The following is a 15,353-nucleotide window of genomic DNA, read 5'->3' on the forward strand; positions in this document are numbered from 1 at the left end:
TTATTTTACTTCCCCCCCCCGCCGCCAGTGCTAGTTGGACAACACTGAAGGCCTGATAATTTTTAAAAGCACTGAACAGATGAAATTTCCAAGAGCTGCCGTCTGGGCAGATACCAGTTCAGCATGAAAAAAATCCTGAATTACCTTTATCTACACCTATTAATATTTATTTGTAGTAGGACAGCACCAAGACAGACATAAACCCGGCCACAAACAGAATTCATAATGCCCATCCCACCGGTCCCTGATGGGGGCAGGGACAAAGCTCTCTTCCCGGATAAGACCAGGCTTTTTCCTTTGTTCCGCCCTTCCCTGTAGCAGGGGCACAGTCCCCTTTTACAGTGACCCAAACAGGACAAACCTCTGCTTGTTCTAGGACCCAAAAAACTGGCGATGCCCACAGCTTCAGGTTTTGTTCCTCAGGGAACCAGAAAGCGTTTGGCAGCCCATAGACATGTGTATGCCTGAAGCAGGCGTTTATAGACTCTTCTCTACTAAATGTTCAGTGTATGCCTGCCCGCACCTACAGCTGAAGAGACAATTTTCAGTCTTAGGTTCCTAAACAGATAAAGCGAGAAGGGGACAGGAAGGAAACCAGCAACTTAAGGATGTAAAGTGACTTGCTGAAAGACATGGCAGATCAGGGGTAGGGCAGGGAATGAAAGTCTCAGTCCTGTTTTTGAAGACTTCCCCTTCCATCAGGATCACTTCAGTTTCAATGGAGGGAGGCTGGGAGGTGTCAAGCACAAAGGCATCAGATCCTTCAAGGGCAAAAGCTCCACTATATGCAAAAAAGCCTTATTTCTTGAAGCATTAGAAATCTGTGAAGGAAAAGGCCTTTCTCTGAGGCACGAAAGTCCTTTGAGTCGTTACACGGATGGCAGATTCACTGAATTCTAAAAGATGGAGAGCCAACTTCAGCCAGCATCTGGCCACCACCTCTGATCTTCCCTCCCTCCCAGATCTCTGATTTTATGCCCTGGTAAGCGACAGTGGCCTTGAGCTGAATCTGGCATGGACTTAAAGATAATAGTAGCTTTTCTAATTAAACATCACATGGTCCATTCCAAAGTTGGGGAGGACAGTGGAGCAGACACAGTGCTCAAAACCTAACCTTAGGATTTACTTTAGCTAACAAGTGACTCCAAGTAGGAAAAGAAATGAGCCATTTGTCTCTCTCCCTCCTGCTGCCCGACAGCCTGCCTGACACTGATACAAAGCACCAGCGACACCGACAAGTCCTAGGTAAATCCCAGATTGGATTTCTCTACTTCCTTAGCACTACGGTTTTGACAAAGTTCCCATGACACTGGCAAGACACATTTGCAGAAACCCGAGCGCAGCATATTTCTCTACACAAATGAAAAATGTAATACTCGGATCAGAGAGAATGACTCTATATTGGCATGGAATGGTACAGCTTTCTCCGGATGGACTGACAATGCTGTTTGATGCACGGAAGAAATCCTGCTGGAAATGCACTGGATTTGCTCGTAGACCTGATGCTTAAGTCCTAAGACCTCTTTGTATTCAGGACAGATATGAGCAAAAGGATATTCTTCTGAAAATAAAGCCATTTATAACATCTCTTGCACACAGAACAAGACTGCCAAAAAGTGGAAAGATTCGTAACTGCTTTGAAAGAACTGGGAAAATTTATTTTGTGCTGTTACCGAGGTGGAAGAGGGAACCGGTGTGACAGCCTGTATGCCCACTGTCAGAACATGCAATAACAGCAATCTGTTTTCTGTCCCCGTTTCTGAGCTGACTGAAAAGTAAGTAACTCCCAATAACAAATTACAAGCGGTGTTATGGCTGCCTCGAACATACATGAAATCAGGCTGCTCTTTGTAATTCACGCATCTTTTGTATTGCGCATATCATATGACACAGGTTATAAGAGGGGAAGCCGTCTGAGGCTGCACTTTCTAAAACGCGGCAGTGTGACAGATTCTCTGAACAGAGTTTAGGGGCTCAAATGCTCCATTCAAACATTTTCCTTCATGAGCCCAGTCGTAAAGCACCAAATCCTCACTGTGGTGTAAATGAGCTTGTTTCACTGAAATTTACAGGGTGATGTTGATTCCTATCAGCGATGATTTGGCTCACTCTGTCTGCAAACAACGTAATGAGGGTTACCTACCCATACAAGTGATCAATCAGTATAAATACAAGACTGTAGACCTTGAATGAGGCTGAGAGCCACACAGAGTAAGACTCTCAAGAACCTAAGTCACTAAGTTCACTCAGACACTTGTGAAAATTTCATCTACCAAGCTACACACTCTCGCATTGTCCCTAACAACATGTACTGCAGAGTGAAGCAGGTGGGAAGTGTATTAAGAAGCAGGGTTTAATAGGTTTAGCAAAGATTAATAGACTGACATTGAGAGGCTGGGGTTCATGAACAGCACTCTGCCACACTATACTCAACATCACAAGGACTTTTACAAAAGTGGATGAATAAACAAGCTCAGCTACACTAAGGCCATGTATATACCATAGGCTTCTGCTGGCAGAGCCCTCTCCGGGCAGGGCGAGAAGAGGTGGGCCTTTGCGGGACAGTGCTGTGCCAGCAGAAGCCCCTCTGTGCAGACATGTTTATACTGGCAGCACATGCTTTTGGTTGGAAAGCTGATTTCATGTGTGCGCACTCCCGGGAGAAGTGTTACTAAAACAGTACAAAGAACAGCTTTGCCAGTACAGCTGATTCCATAGCAAGAGCACTTTGTCAGTATGGTGGGTTTTTTTCTCCTGAAAAAGCCTTTCCTAGCCATTCTTAAGTTAACCTTAGTATTGACTCCAGCTTTCACCCAGCTCTCAGAACTTGAATTTGGAAAGTTACAAAAAGCTCTTTTAAAGTAAACCACCTCAACCAATTTTGCCTCAGGTAGAGCTCTGTATTTTTGACGCATTACATTGCTGGCTGATCTTCAGCAGCTATGTGATGTAATTAGCACTCCATGTTCAGACACACATAGCGACAAACTAGAAACATAAAACCCATGAGTATCTGCATCATGGAAGTACCGAAGGCAAATGAGGCATAGGACTTAGTGATGGGAAAGGAAGGACTGCTGTCAAGACATCAAGCCTACTTTCCAGATGAGAATGTCTGGGCAAGCACTGAATCCGACTGCTGTCCCGCCTTGTCCAATGCTAATTACAATCCTACTTCCAGTTCCCCACCCTGGCAGCAAGCACTTTTGGGGGGTTTTAGGCCAGAGAACAGATTAATGTTGACACTGAAACATAATATTTTGCTGTCTAACCCCCCAATTTTCTCATAAATAAAATTACAGGAACCCTAAATAATGTATTTCAGATGTTAAGCCTTTGAAATGGGAGGCACTCTTCAGTCCAACCTCACAACGGAGAAAGAAAGAACAGCTTCTAAAGAGAGGCTCTCCGTGGACTGCTCTGAATGCTGTCCTGGTCTCATTACCTCTCCTGGACTGAAGAGAAAAACGTAACTGGCCATCAGTTGGGAAGAGTTCCCACTGAACATGCAAAAACTCAAATTCATTGTTAGCTCGTTAAATGTGCTAACATTTGTCAAGGTTCAAATGGGCTTTTCAGGCTTCTGCCCAGCAAGAGAGCTGTTCCTGTGGCTTGTCAGGTAATTGACAATTAATGAGTTTAAATGCTACGTGGCAGTCTAAATGACGAACTAACAGCTCTTCACAATCCAATAAAATCAGGTGAAACTAAGATAAATCAAAATGTTTTACACAGTATTCCAAAGAAATTACAGTTGAGAAAGCATATATGTATTAAAAGTGTATGACTTCAGAGTCTTTGCATGGGCCCACTTCATGGCTGTAGCCACCGAGAAAGTGTCTTATGAGGTGGCAAGGCATCAAGCGAGACTTCATAAACCTCTGGTAGCTCCTTAATCTTGTTCTAACAGACAGGTTTAAGGAGTTAAGAGCTACAGCCAAACCATTTACAAACCAAACCAGATACACATTTCCCTGTATTTTTCTTCTCATTTTTCATAAAACATTAGAAACAAGAGGTGTTTATTCAGAACTAGTCAGCACAGGTCTGAAAAGACCATACTGGACCTGCCACACATCACTCTTCTTTCATTCAGTGATCACCTCCCTCACTTGCATTCACTTCAGGATCCAATGCCAGGGCAGGAGTAGGATGCACAGAACAGGGGAAAACAGACTATAGTGTTTATTTAGAAACAAGCATCTTTGTAACAGGAAGAAAGGTAAATATTTTGCCTGGGGTCCTGGCAGAATACACATAATTTCCCTAAGTACGTCAAGGACTCCAACTTCTACAGGACAAGGTGCTGTAGTTTAAGTGTGCGTAATTACCATCCCTTCCGTCACGCTGCTTACCCTGACTGGCAGCTGTCTGAAGAATGCTGGAAAAGGGTGAAGGGGAGACTGACTTGTTGCCTCCTCCTCCCTAACAGAGATCCCCACCATGCAGAGAGGGACGTATTCTGTACATCCCAGACACTCTTCATGGTGAATTTACTACCTGACAATCAAAAAGGAAAGGACTAAACAATGGGCAAAGCATAGTAAAAGACGGAGAGATGGGGCAGAAGAAGAAGGAGGGGGAACATACTTGGAGTTTCCACTACTTAAAAAAGTTAGCTCTGTTTGATTTTAGATTTTTACCCATTGTTAAGTAGTTTCAAAGAGCAGAGGAGCAGCATATTTGGGGACAGAAACAGAAAAGCAACAGGGCAGCTGCAGCACTCTGTGTGATAACTTAAACTCACACAAGAAAAGGGTTAGATGATTTAGCTAGTAAAGATACAAGAAACCTCTGAGAAAAAAACTGGACTAGTTCCTATCCCTGAATCAGACTTTGTCTAAAGGTAAACTGAATTCTCAAACCAGGTTACCAGAAATCCAGTAGTTTCCCCTCATATATGGTATCCCCTGTGCTCCTGCAGCATATTCCATATTTCACACCACTTGTAATTTGGAGAGAAAAGCAGTGTAAAGAGAAAAGCTGTCTCGGAAACCAGCTGCAAAAGCGTCACTGGCCAAAGAGAACTAGAGACTATGCCAAACTTCTGCCTAAGTAGATGTGGATAAAAATTCAGCAATCCTGTCCTAAAAATTTTTAACTGTTAGAGAGAGGACCAAAGGACACGTCTGCCTCCACCATTTCATGTAGTCAAGCTTCAAGACGATCAGTTAGCATTCATGTTTGGAAGAGCCACAAGATGCCACAGGATCATCATGGAGAGACAGGCTGGCAGAGAGGACAGGCACTGTTCCAAACTCTCACACAGTTTTTCCTGGTATCATCACCCCAGGCAGATGCCTCTACATAAAACAAACAGGTCTGCAGTTGCCAGTTTTCAACTACTACTGTCCTCCAGGACTCAGGCATGTCTGTCACCTTAAGCAAATAATTGCATGTTCCAGCAGTCTCCTCTGCTTCAAACGCTGTAAAAAAGCCAGCTATCTGCCTGCTGATCTTGAAATGAAGATGTACGATTAAAGTCCTAACAGCCAGTCAGGAGCTATAACAGCAGGCTCTAATGGTTTATTACCTTCTTGGAAGCTGGAGTCAGAAGACCTGATATTCCCAAACCCTTTACTGACCTGCTATGTCCCTCAGACTCTCCAGCTCTTTATTTCTCCTCCAGCCTCTGGTCTATTTTTCCATTGGTTTGCACCGGAGGCTGGTTCTGCAGAGAATCTCCCAGTGCACCCAACTGCCTCCTGTCTGGACTGCGGTTGTTACTGTTAGTGTAACGCTAGGAATACCACACAGAAAATGTAGGATTATGGAGCAAATTCCATCATCTTTCTCAGGTAGTAATGTAAGTACCAGTTGACAACTGGAAAATTATTAAAAAAATTCTCAAAGTAAGAGGACAAAGGACTTTGAGATATCTTCTTTGGCACTACTTGCAGCTCAGCAGTGGTGACAGAGGTGAATTAATTATTTAGGTTCATTTGATTTCTAGTGTTTAACATGCCACAGCTCTTCAGCCTGGACTCCTCGCTTTTTGCCTACAATATCTGAGATTGCCAAGCAGTCTCTCATCCCTGTACTGGACAAGCCCAAGAGAGTTTAGTTTCCAAGATCAGCAGGTGCGTGGAGTCCACTATAATCAGAACAGTTTTGGGCTATGCCCCCAAAACCACCTAAAGCTACAGTTCTATAATGGGGCCCTTCACACTGTATATTTTCCTTCCTTACAGACAGCTGCTACTATACACTATTACTAATATTATTAGCACTGAAACTCTACTCTGTGGTGCAGTTTATAAGCAGATCAATACACCATTTTCCCTCCCACCAGAGTACCATGCTGCTTACCCATCGCCTCTAACACACTGTTTGGCTTTAGCTACATGACACAGAGGCAGAGAAAACAGGGAAAACAGCTCAAGAATCTGCTTGATGAAAATCACTTGTGAATCGGTACCATACCTCCAATACTCATGCAAATGAAGAGATACAGTGAGTTCCTAATTGTCATTTTCTGTTTTTCTCTCATAACGATCTATGAGCTTATTTCTCTTGCAGGCTGGAGCGGGCCCACCAGAGATGACAGTAACTCTCCCCGCAATTCAGCGGTGGTAGAAGACGGTCAACCGAGGCAGACACCGGAGCCGCACAAAGCCTGCTAAGGTGACGCAGCACATTCACTGCTACGAACGGATGCTGGATTAGTCCTGCCATCTGTTCTTACAAAAAGGTGAATCTGCTTATTGAGGAAAGTTCTTGATTTTAATGCTGGCTGAATCGCTGACTGCTGTGACCTGAGACGGGCTGTGTGACTGATGCAGTCGACAAGTCTGTAAAACTGGCAAAAAGCCCTTCTCAGAACCAGTTGCTGAGATAAGGCTATCAAACCAATGTGATTAAAAAAATAAATAAAATCAAGGAACCAGACGCAATTCCATATACTTTTCCCTGTCCATGTACACATTCTTAAAAATCAGGTTGGCAACTCACTGAGGATAGGCACAGCAGAACTGCTGTGGTATTTTCAAACCCCAGTTTGTTAAATCTTTTTGGCCTCATCAGCAAACGTGGTATCCACGGATAAAGCCCCTAAGATCCTTCCCGCACATGGAGGTACATCCCACAGCCACGGTGACTGCTCAGAGTAAATGCAAGGGCTGCAAACAGAGGCTTGCAATCCCACATAGGTACATCAGCAGGTGTCCACATCGGTTTGGGACTGCAGGTCAGACTCTTACACTGAAATCATGAACGGCATCGAAAGGCTGGCTAGTGGCCAGTGGGGTCAAGCAACAGCCCAGTGACCAAGGCCTAGGTTAGAGTTTGTGACAAACAAACAGTATGTTGATGTACAAATAAATAGTAGTTTTTAATCTTCTCACTTGCAGCATGGCACCAGTCACTGCAGTTTACATATTTTGATGGAGAACATCTAGGGATGTCCCTGGGCCTAACGAGAAGGGTTTCATTAGCAACAGATTAAAACAGTTGACTTGGAAACTCTGAGCAGCAAGAGTAACTCCACTCAAAACAGTTCCTCACTTGCTCTATAGAGCAGGATGCACAGGGAACACTGAGCCTGACAGCAGTTCGAGGAGCGGGCCGGGGAAGTGTGGCCCATATCACTTCAAAGCCAAGCCTAAGGGTACAGCTGAAGAAAGCCCAAAGTGAAATGCTTGCTCTCAAGGACATGGTAATCCTGCCTCAGTGACTTCTGGAACCCATTAGCCGACACCTGTGACTAGAAACTTGAATCTCCTTACTATACACGGAACTGGTGATCAGTTTCTGTCCCCGACTAATGGCAATAAAGACTTTGGAGTGCTGATGCATCATGGCTAGTATTTTAAATGCCCAAGCAAGTAACATAAGCTGAAATTAAACTGTGGTGTTGTACTCAGCTTTAACAGCCACAGCTAATTCCCTGTAGCAACTTTACACTACAAACAATGGAGGATGTCTCACGCTATTTGCCTTCAGGATTCCATTTTGTAACACACTCTTTTTCCTTTATATTTTTGGAGACATTTTTGGACATACTGATTTAGAGCCTTAGAGGGGATTTTCTTTTGCTGCCAGCAGGCATGTCACAATCTTCCTAAAAGTGACTTGAATTAAAATCAAATCTGTTGCAGATACTTCACAAAGGTAATTTTATTTAGCCTTTGCAACAAAACCCCAACTAAATATTCTATGAGCTGCCTTCATTACTACCCTCCAGCAGGTAACTGCTGAGAGAAACAGATGAGGCTTATACTTGGTTAGATTATTTCTGTAATAGGCTTAAGTCAGGAGTTCCCTTGAAGAACTGAACTGGCCCTGCACAAGAAACTATTTGACCTTACCAGGAAGGTCGAAGGTTCAGTGAAAGACCACAAGAAAACTGCAGGTCTAATAGGTTCAGGCAAAGGCTTCTGTGCCCATATTCAAACTGGTCAAATTTCTACGCAAAAAACTCCCTGCAAAAACAGGACCTACTGTCATTGCCACCAAATTCCACCTTTCCTAAAGACTTTAAAAAAAATTAACCCACCTCCCGTATTTTTTACTAGCCAAGCTACTCTTGAGAAAAAATGAAACTGAAAAGAGGAAAGTCCAACAGTTAATTTTCATGTTGGTCAATTGTACCAGGAAATCATTATGTGAACAGAATAGGCTTCTGCAGCGTCCAGACATTCTGCATCTTTACTTCTTTCATGTTGAGAAACTTATACAGAACAACAATACAGTAAAATTCAACAGGGTAACTCACCAGCTGGTTTTAGTAATTTTTTTAATTTTCAGTCTTTTATCGATAGATCCAAACGTAAATTTGAGCTAAACTGAGTAATAAAGACTCAACTGCACTGCCAGCCACATTTGCTTCTAAGAACCCTAGTGACATCCGTTTCATCATCCTTAAAAACATAAATATTTGCCAGTTTATATTTGCTAATCGAGTTCCTTTCTACATTAAATCACTTATCTATATTAGGCTAGAAAGACAAAACAACACCCCAAGGCAAAAACATATTCGTAAGACACTATATAGTAGTAGCAGGAAAATGAGAGAAAAACATATCTGGGGCTGGAGCAAGACAAACCAGGTCACCTTCCTGTCAACTTCTCGCTGTAAGAGCCTGGGAAAATTGCAGCAGTGCAGCTTGGTACTATTTTGCTGATAATGATGGCTCTAATAGGAAAACAAAAACAAGTTTTACAGGGAACTGGGACATAAAATGATTAAAAAGGTGTATGTCGGTAAAATCGGATCTGTGCACAAATTTTGAGAGTAGGTCAGTGCTTGGCATGGCGATTCTTGAACCTTTTGACAGCCCTCCACCCTTATAAGACACGAGGGGCAGAATGGTGTTTCATCTTCTGACTTGTTTGGCATCTGCTCAGAAACACACTCTCCAGGGGAAGAATACAAGGGCTAGAGATGTAATACCAGAATAATTTAAGCCCTTGAGAATTGTAAGTAATGGGTGTGATTTTCTATGAGTTAATATAGTTTATCCCAGCTGATGTCAAGGGAGTTATCCTGGTGAAAAAGGGTAAGATGCTGAGTCCACTGTTTTATTCTGACAGCTTACACTGCTCGTTTGTTCTCTCTCGACATTGGAACTCCCAACACATCTAGTAAGAAACTCTAGATTTTGGTTTGTTGTTCCCTTCCCTTTCTTTTTTCTTTGGAAAGAGATGGATCACTTTTTGATGGTCTGACTGGACCATCTGCTGACATTGCAGGAGGATATGTGTTGGTATCAATAAACTGTACATTTTCATGTAATAATTTTGCTTGGGAACCTAGCTGAATTAGTTTAGCCTGTTCTCAGTATGATGCTGCCAGCCATTGATATTTGGAAGAGAAAGCCATAAATACTTTTCTGAATCTGGTTAATGAAATAATTTTGTTTGTTTTTTTTAAATCAGAATGATTGCCATGATTTTGCCTGGGAAATAGCGACTTGCAAAAATGCATTCTAGAGGGATGTAGGAGATCTAAGCAATGCCAGATGTGAATGCCTTCTTTCAGCCAGTGTACTGCCAGGCACTTCCCCATCTCAGCAATTATCTTCAGGACCACAAAATCCACAGGATGAAGAAAAAAATTACATTGCACATTTCTGTGAGACACACAAATGCAAACCAGTATCTGTGCCCCATTCATTGATGCAAGTCTGAAGAGTTCTCATTTTCTTTTCTCTTAAAATCTTCTGTCTCTCCAGATCCAAGGCCAGCTCAAGTCTCTCCAAAAATTAATTAAAAAAAGGAAATAATTTTGTAGTCTAGATAAAAATGGCAAGGAAAGAAAGAGGTGAAACTGTAATTCCATCTATTTTTAATTCAGCAGAGTATCTCTACGAACTGAGAAACAATGTGATAAGATATAGCAAAACTGTTCATCATCCAGGCTCAGTTTCTCTGAGGCTTAATCTGGCTTTCAGGTTGCCCACTTGTCGAAGTGAATACCTATAAATGAAGCGACTGTGACAGCTGAGTGTCCTGTATCTTTCCTGATGGACAGCAATTTGCCTTCGGCTGGATCCCTGGCATATAAAAATGTGCTTTGGTTGAACTTCGCAAGCTGTGCATGAAGTTGCTTTCTCAGGAAAGCAGCAGGGGTAGCCAGCAGGGCAAGGGCAGAGATGGCCAGTGAAAGACCAACCTTGCGAACCTGTAGCTTGGCAGCATTTCTCTGCTTAGATCTTCTCTAGGTTCAAACCTTTCTACAGTGAGGTTTGTGGAAACAAAGGAGCCTTGCTTTGAAAAGGCAAGAGGCTCTCCCCTTTGTACGACTGGTGGACACCCACCAGTCTCCCAGCAAGCAGGATTTAAGTGCTGCTTTTGCAGAGACCACCGTCACTGAACTGAAGTAGCAGCCTCTGAAACAGCAACTGGACCCATAGCAGTAACTGGACCCACAGCAGTAACTTTTACTGGAGCATTATGATCATCTTCTTTAACATAATAAAACACTTGTATCATCAGGTAACAGTATAGGAAAAACAAATTCACCCCATAACACAGGCCATTTGTCCATTTTGTTATCTGTCAGATACACATTCAAGTATCCAGACTGAAGAGGTCTTTGCAGCTTCTCTCCCTCCCACCACAACATCTGTCATCAGGATAAAAGGACCAAAGCGAATTGGTAGCACAACATCTTGCTCTGCAGGCTGCATAGGAAAGGCCACTCACCAGCGTGTCTGGACTCACACTGAGCTACTTGGGTCTTCAGTGAAACAAGCTTAGCAAGAAAGCCTGCTCTGCCTTTTAGGCATCTTTTCAAGATGCTATTTCTTTTTCCCTTTACAAGCCCCTGTGCTTCTTCCTCCTGACTGTTCTTTTATTTCTGCAGTTTGCAGCCAAGTTAAATGCCAGAATAAAAGCAGGGAACAGAAAATACAGAGGCGATACAACAGCATGAAGCCAGTTTACTCATTCTTATCTCATTGTGATCAAAACCATAGCTCTATATCTGTTTGCAACAATGCCACGAGAAACTAAGAAATCCAGGAGTAACTCTGCCAATAAATTCTTGGACAATTTCATGTAAAAGATAAGGCAATTCAATTTACAGAAGTAATTTTTTTCAGTAATGTTCATATTTTGAGTGCAAGGCTATAAAACAAAACATATTAAGAAAGTGTTACTGTTGTACAATTAATGTTCCACAGAAGGAAAATATTTATGCTAAGGAATGACGTTAACTGCATTCCCACTCGAGTGTGTGTTACAGTACGATATTTAATTACATATTTGCATTTCTCAAATACCTGTTACGACGTATCTTCTGTTGGACATGATGCATGTGTATTATTTGGCTGAACAGCATGATAATATATCAAAAGAAACTGCAAGAATTGCTTTCCAGTTTTCATAACAGAACGTCATTTCCCTTCCACCACAGACTTCTGCTCAAACTGATGAACCATGACAGTCCTCCCTCCCACACAAGCCAACTTTGAGCAGGAATACCTCGGCCTGAGAGATTATATTTTCAGAATGCTACGAGCAACAGAAAAAAGGAAAATATCAGAACTACTAAGCAACTTTTAACAACAGGACTTGCTACCGATACAACCATATCATAGCTGCAATGCAAGCAGCGATTCATATGCCACTTTGAAGTAAATAAAAAAGAAGAAAATCTAGGGTCTTCTATAATTGATATATGCTTTCTCTTCACTCCTCATATCAACTGCAGAAACTTAAGCCAACTACACTTAATTCACTTGAGCATATATGCAACGTTCAGCTGAGCTTTCAGACACATTCAAGTTTTGTAAACTACAAATTCTGGCTGAATTTTCTATGAAAGGCTATGAAGTAGCTCTGCAAGAGTATTGACCATTTATGTGAGCCCTCATACACACAATTACGTATGTATATCAAAGTTTATTGTTTAAACCAGCAAGCCAAATATTTCACTTCAAAGAGGTGTTAGTACCTTTGATACGGCTTTAAACCAAGACGGCCGACATTGTGCTACTCTACCACTGTAAGCAATGCAGGCTAAGACTCACTGATGTTAGATACTAGATCAGGAAAGCTATAATTGCTTATAACAAAAGAAATGAAGAGTTAAATAAATACATGAAAGAGAAAACACCTTTGATGTATTTGTCTCTCTTTTATGCTAAATTTAATTCAGATCTGCAGGATTCATGCACATTGTCTTCATCCTGCTGTAATTTCACTTGATTTCATCCACCTTGAGATTTCTGTTTATGTCAGGATCTGCAGTTCCTTACTAATTGTTAAGTTGGAAGCAGTTTGGTATGTTTCAATATAAAGTGTGTCTAAAACACCAGAGACTGAAGAGTGCTCAGGAACTGAAGAAAAGGAGGACAGGGAAAAATGCAAGGTCATTAAACTGTCTGAGAGTCAGTGGATTTCTAGTGAAGCAAAAATAGAACCTGGTTTGATTTTTTAATGGAAAAGTTTGTTGTAAATAGGGACTGTTCGTCCTAAACAGGACTTTTACGTATTTAAACCTCCCAATCACAGCTGACAACACTCCAAGGGCACAGTTTGCCAAAAATGGCAGACAAAATTTCTGGAAACCTTCCACGTGTACAGTTGGCCAATTGACAGCTCACATCTCATTCAACCCCCAGCAACGAATTCTTATTGTGTCATCAACCAAAAGTAAACCAGAGCTCTGTTCTTTACAAATGTGTTATATTCCCGAATTATGTTAACATAAATATACGCACACTTTGTAAGAAGAATAATGGTACTGTTAGCAATACTGCTTCTTGATCTTTCCTGCACTTAAATAACTCTTACCTTTACTGTTTCTCTGAAGCAGCCTTTACTGAGCACTGTCTTTTCAAGAATACACCCCTTAACTACTGTACTGGAAAGCCTGGTCTTTCATTTTCAGGAAGAATTTGAAAAAAAAAAACAAGAATAAAATCTACCATATAAGCCCATAAATTGCCATTGTGACTTGGTACACAACAGGCAAGCTGTATGTGAGAGAAGCCTCCTTTAGGAGAGTGCGAAATCCAGTGATTCCATTTCCCAGTTTTTCTGTAACACCATAAGTACATCCAGCTCCACTCCTCCAATGCATGCCTGTCGCTTGCCTTCAGCTGCATTTCAAAATACCACATTTTGTAACCAAAGTGAACATTCTCTCTAAAGGACAACAAATTATTTCTGAAGTCATTTCACAATAATGACCAATTACTGTTTTTTTGCAAGGGAAGTAAAGGCCAGCTATTCACTTGAGAACATCACTGGCACTGGAGGATCAAACTAGGGCTCACAACATCCCTTGTGCACTGGACAGGACAGCAGGTAGATACTCCTAAGGGATTTACTTCTAATGCTACGTGAGCCACCCACAGTCACGAAGACTTTGGCACAGACATAGATTCCAACTGTTCCATGTAACTAAACAAATCCAGAAGGAGTATTCATTACTGACAAGACTAGAAGATAACATGCAAAAACCACGGAGAAGGAAAGCAATGACCTCTCATACAGCCCTGTGTAGTGCCTTTGACATGCACAAGAGAAAAGCCTCCCTCTTCCCCAGATACAGAAGAACAGCTTTGAATTTTCCAGCACTGACTACAATTTCATTTGATAACTATCAATTACACTGAAATAATTTTAAGAGTGCTACATCAGAGGAACCTGTAAACTGGTGCACGTTATTTATTTGCCCTCTGGGAGAAAGCTCACATTGGTGGGTGGTGGGGGTGCAGCGCTAGGAACCTTAAGAAATGGGAGACTTGGGGAAGAAAGTAGTATGTTGCTGTAAGCAGTGTTTAAATCCTGAGGTCAGAAACTCTATATTCTATCCCATATTTGTCTGGTAAATTTAATTTTTACTCTGAATGTCCTACTTCTGTGATGCTCAGGAAGTCACTAAACTGAAAATAACTGGAAGCTGGAGAACTATTAGGGGGAAGTATCACATATGCTTGCCCTGTTTTACTTTTCCCTGGGCTATCAGACTAGATGAATTATTCTCCTGCTCCAGCACAGTTGTTCTTACTCTTTTTCGTTCAAAAAGGGTTACATGTCACACGAACACAACTTAAGGTCGATATATACTCGTGCAAGTGTATCAAGATTACATATGCATGTGCGCACATGGGCTTACATAGCTGGATGGCTTGAAACTCTGCTTTTATAGACACACTTCAGATCTACAGCTCAGATATTTGTATGCTCCATATGTGGTACATGCAATATTGATAGTATTTTGTTACATTTCAAATTTTAAACTGTAATACGCACACAGCTTTTAAAACATGCCGTTTACATGAGTGCTTTTATACTTGTAATTACCCTTTGCTTAGTAGTTCACTTATGTGACAAAACAGCTTCTCAGACAATGGGAATTTCTAAGTGTTTTGGCAGTTGTATCATTTTGCAGTACTGTATTAAACAAATATTTGAAAGTAAACACATTTAAAACAAGATTTAATCCAACTTAGACAAAACTAGGACTAGTAAGCGAGTCATAGCACAAAGACAGCTACTCTGCCTTTGTAACATCAGCAGAGTCACAGATATCTAGGGGAGGAAGGATACAGAAAACACAAGGTTCAGAACAAAACTGAATTTTCAGCAGCTGCCTACAAATTGCTATGAAAGTAAATTGCCATGCAGTAGTGTGGAAGATACCTGCAACACCTTCCAAACAATGCAGTCGTCATTAGGGAACTCCAGAGCAAATTATAAAGCTCTTTGAGAGAGCATGCAGCTCAGGTCACACAGAGGATGGGAGAAGATCGAGATGCGTCCTGTGCTACTGAACTCAGGTGCAATAGCCCAGGCTTCAAACACCTCTCTGAAAGCTCCACTTTTAGATCCCCCAGACTCTTTTGGCTCTCCACACATCCGGAAAAGTTTTCCAAGACTCCAGAAATCAAATATTCCCT

Source organism: Cariama cristata, unplaced genomic scaffold (assembly GCF_000690535.1).
Source record: "Cariama cristata isolate BGI_N322 unplaced genomic scaffold, ASM69053v1 scaffold2297, whole genome shotgun sequence".
NCBI lineage: Eukaryota > Metazoa > Chordata > Aves > Cariamiformes > Cariamidae > Cariama > Cariama cristata.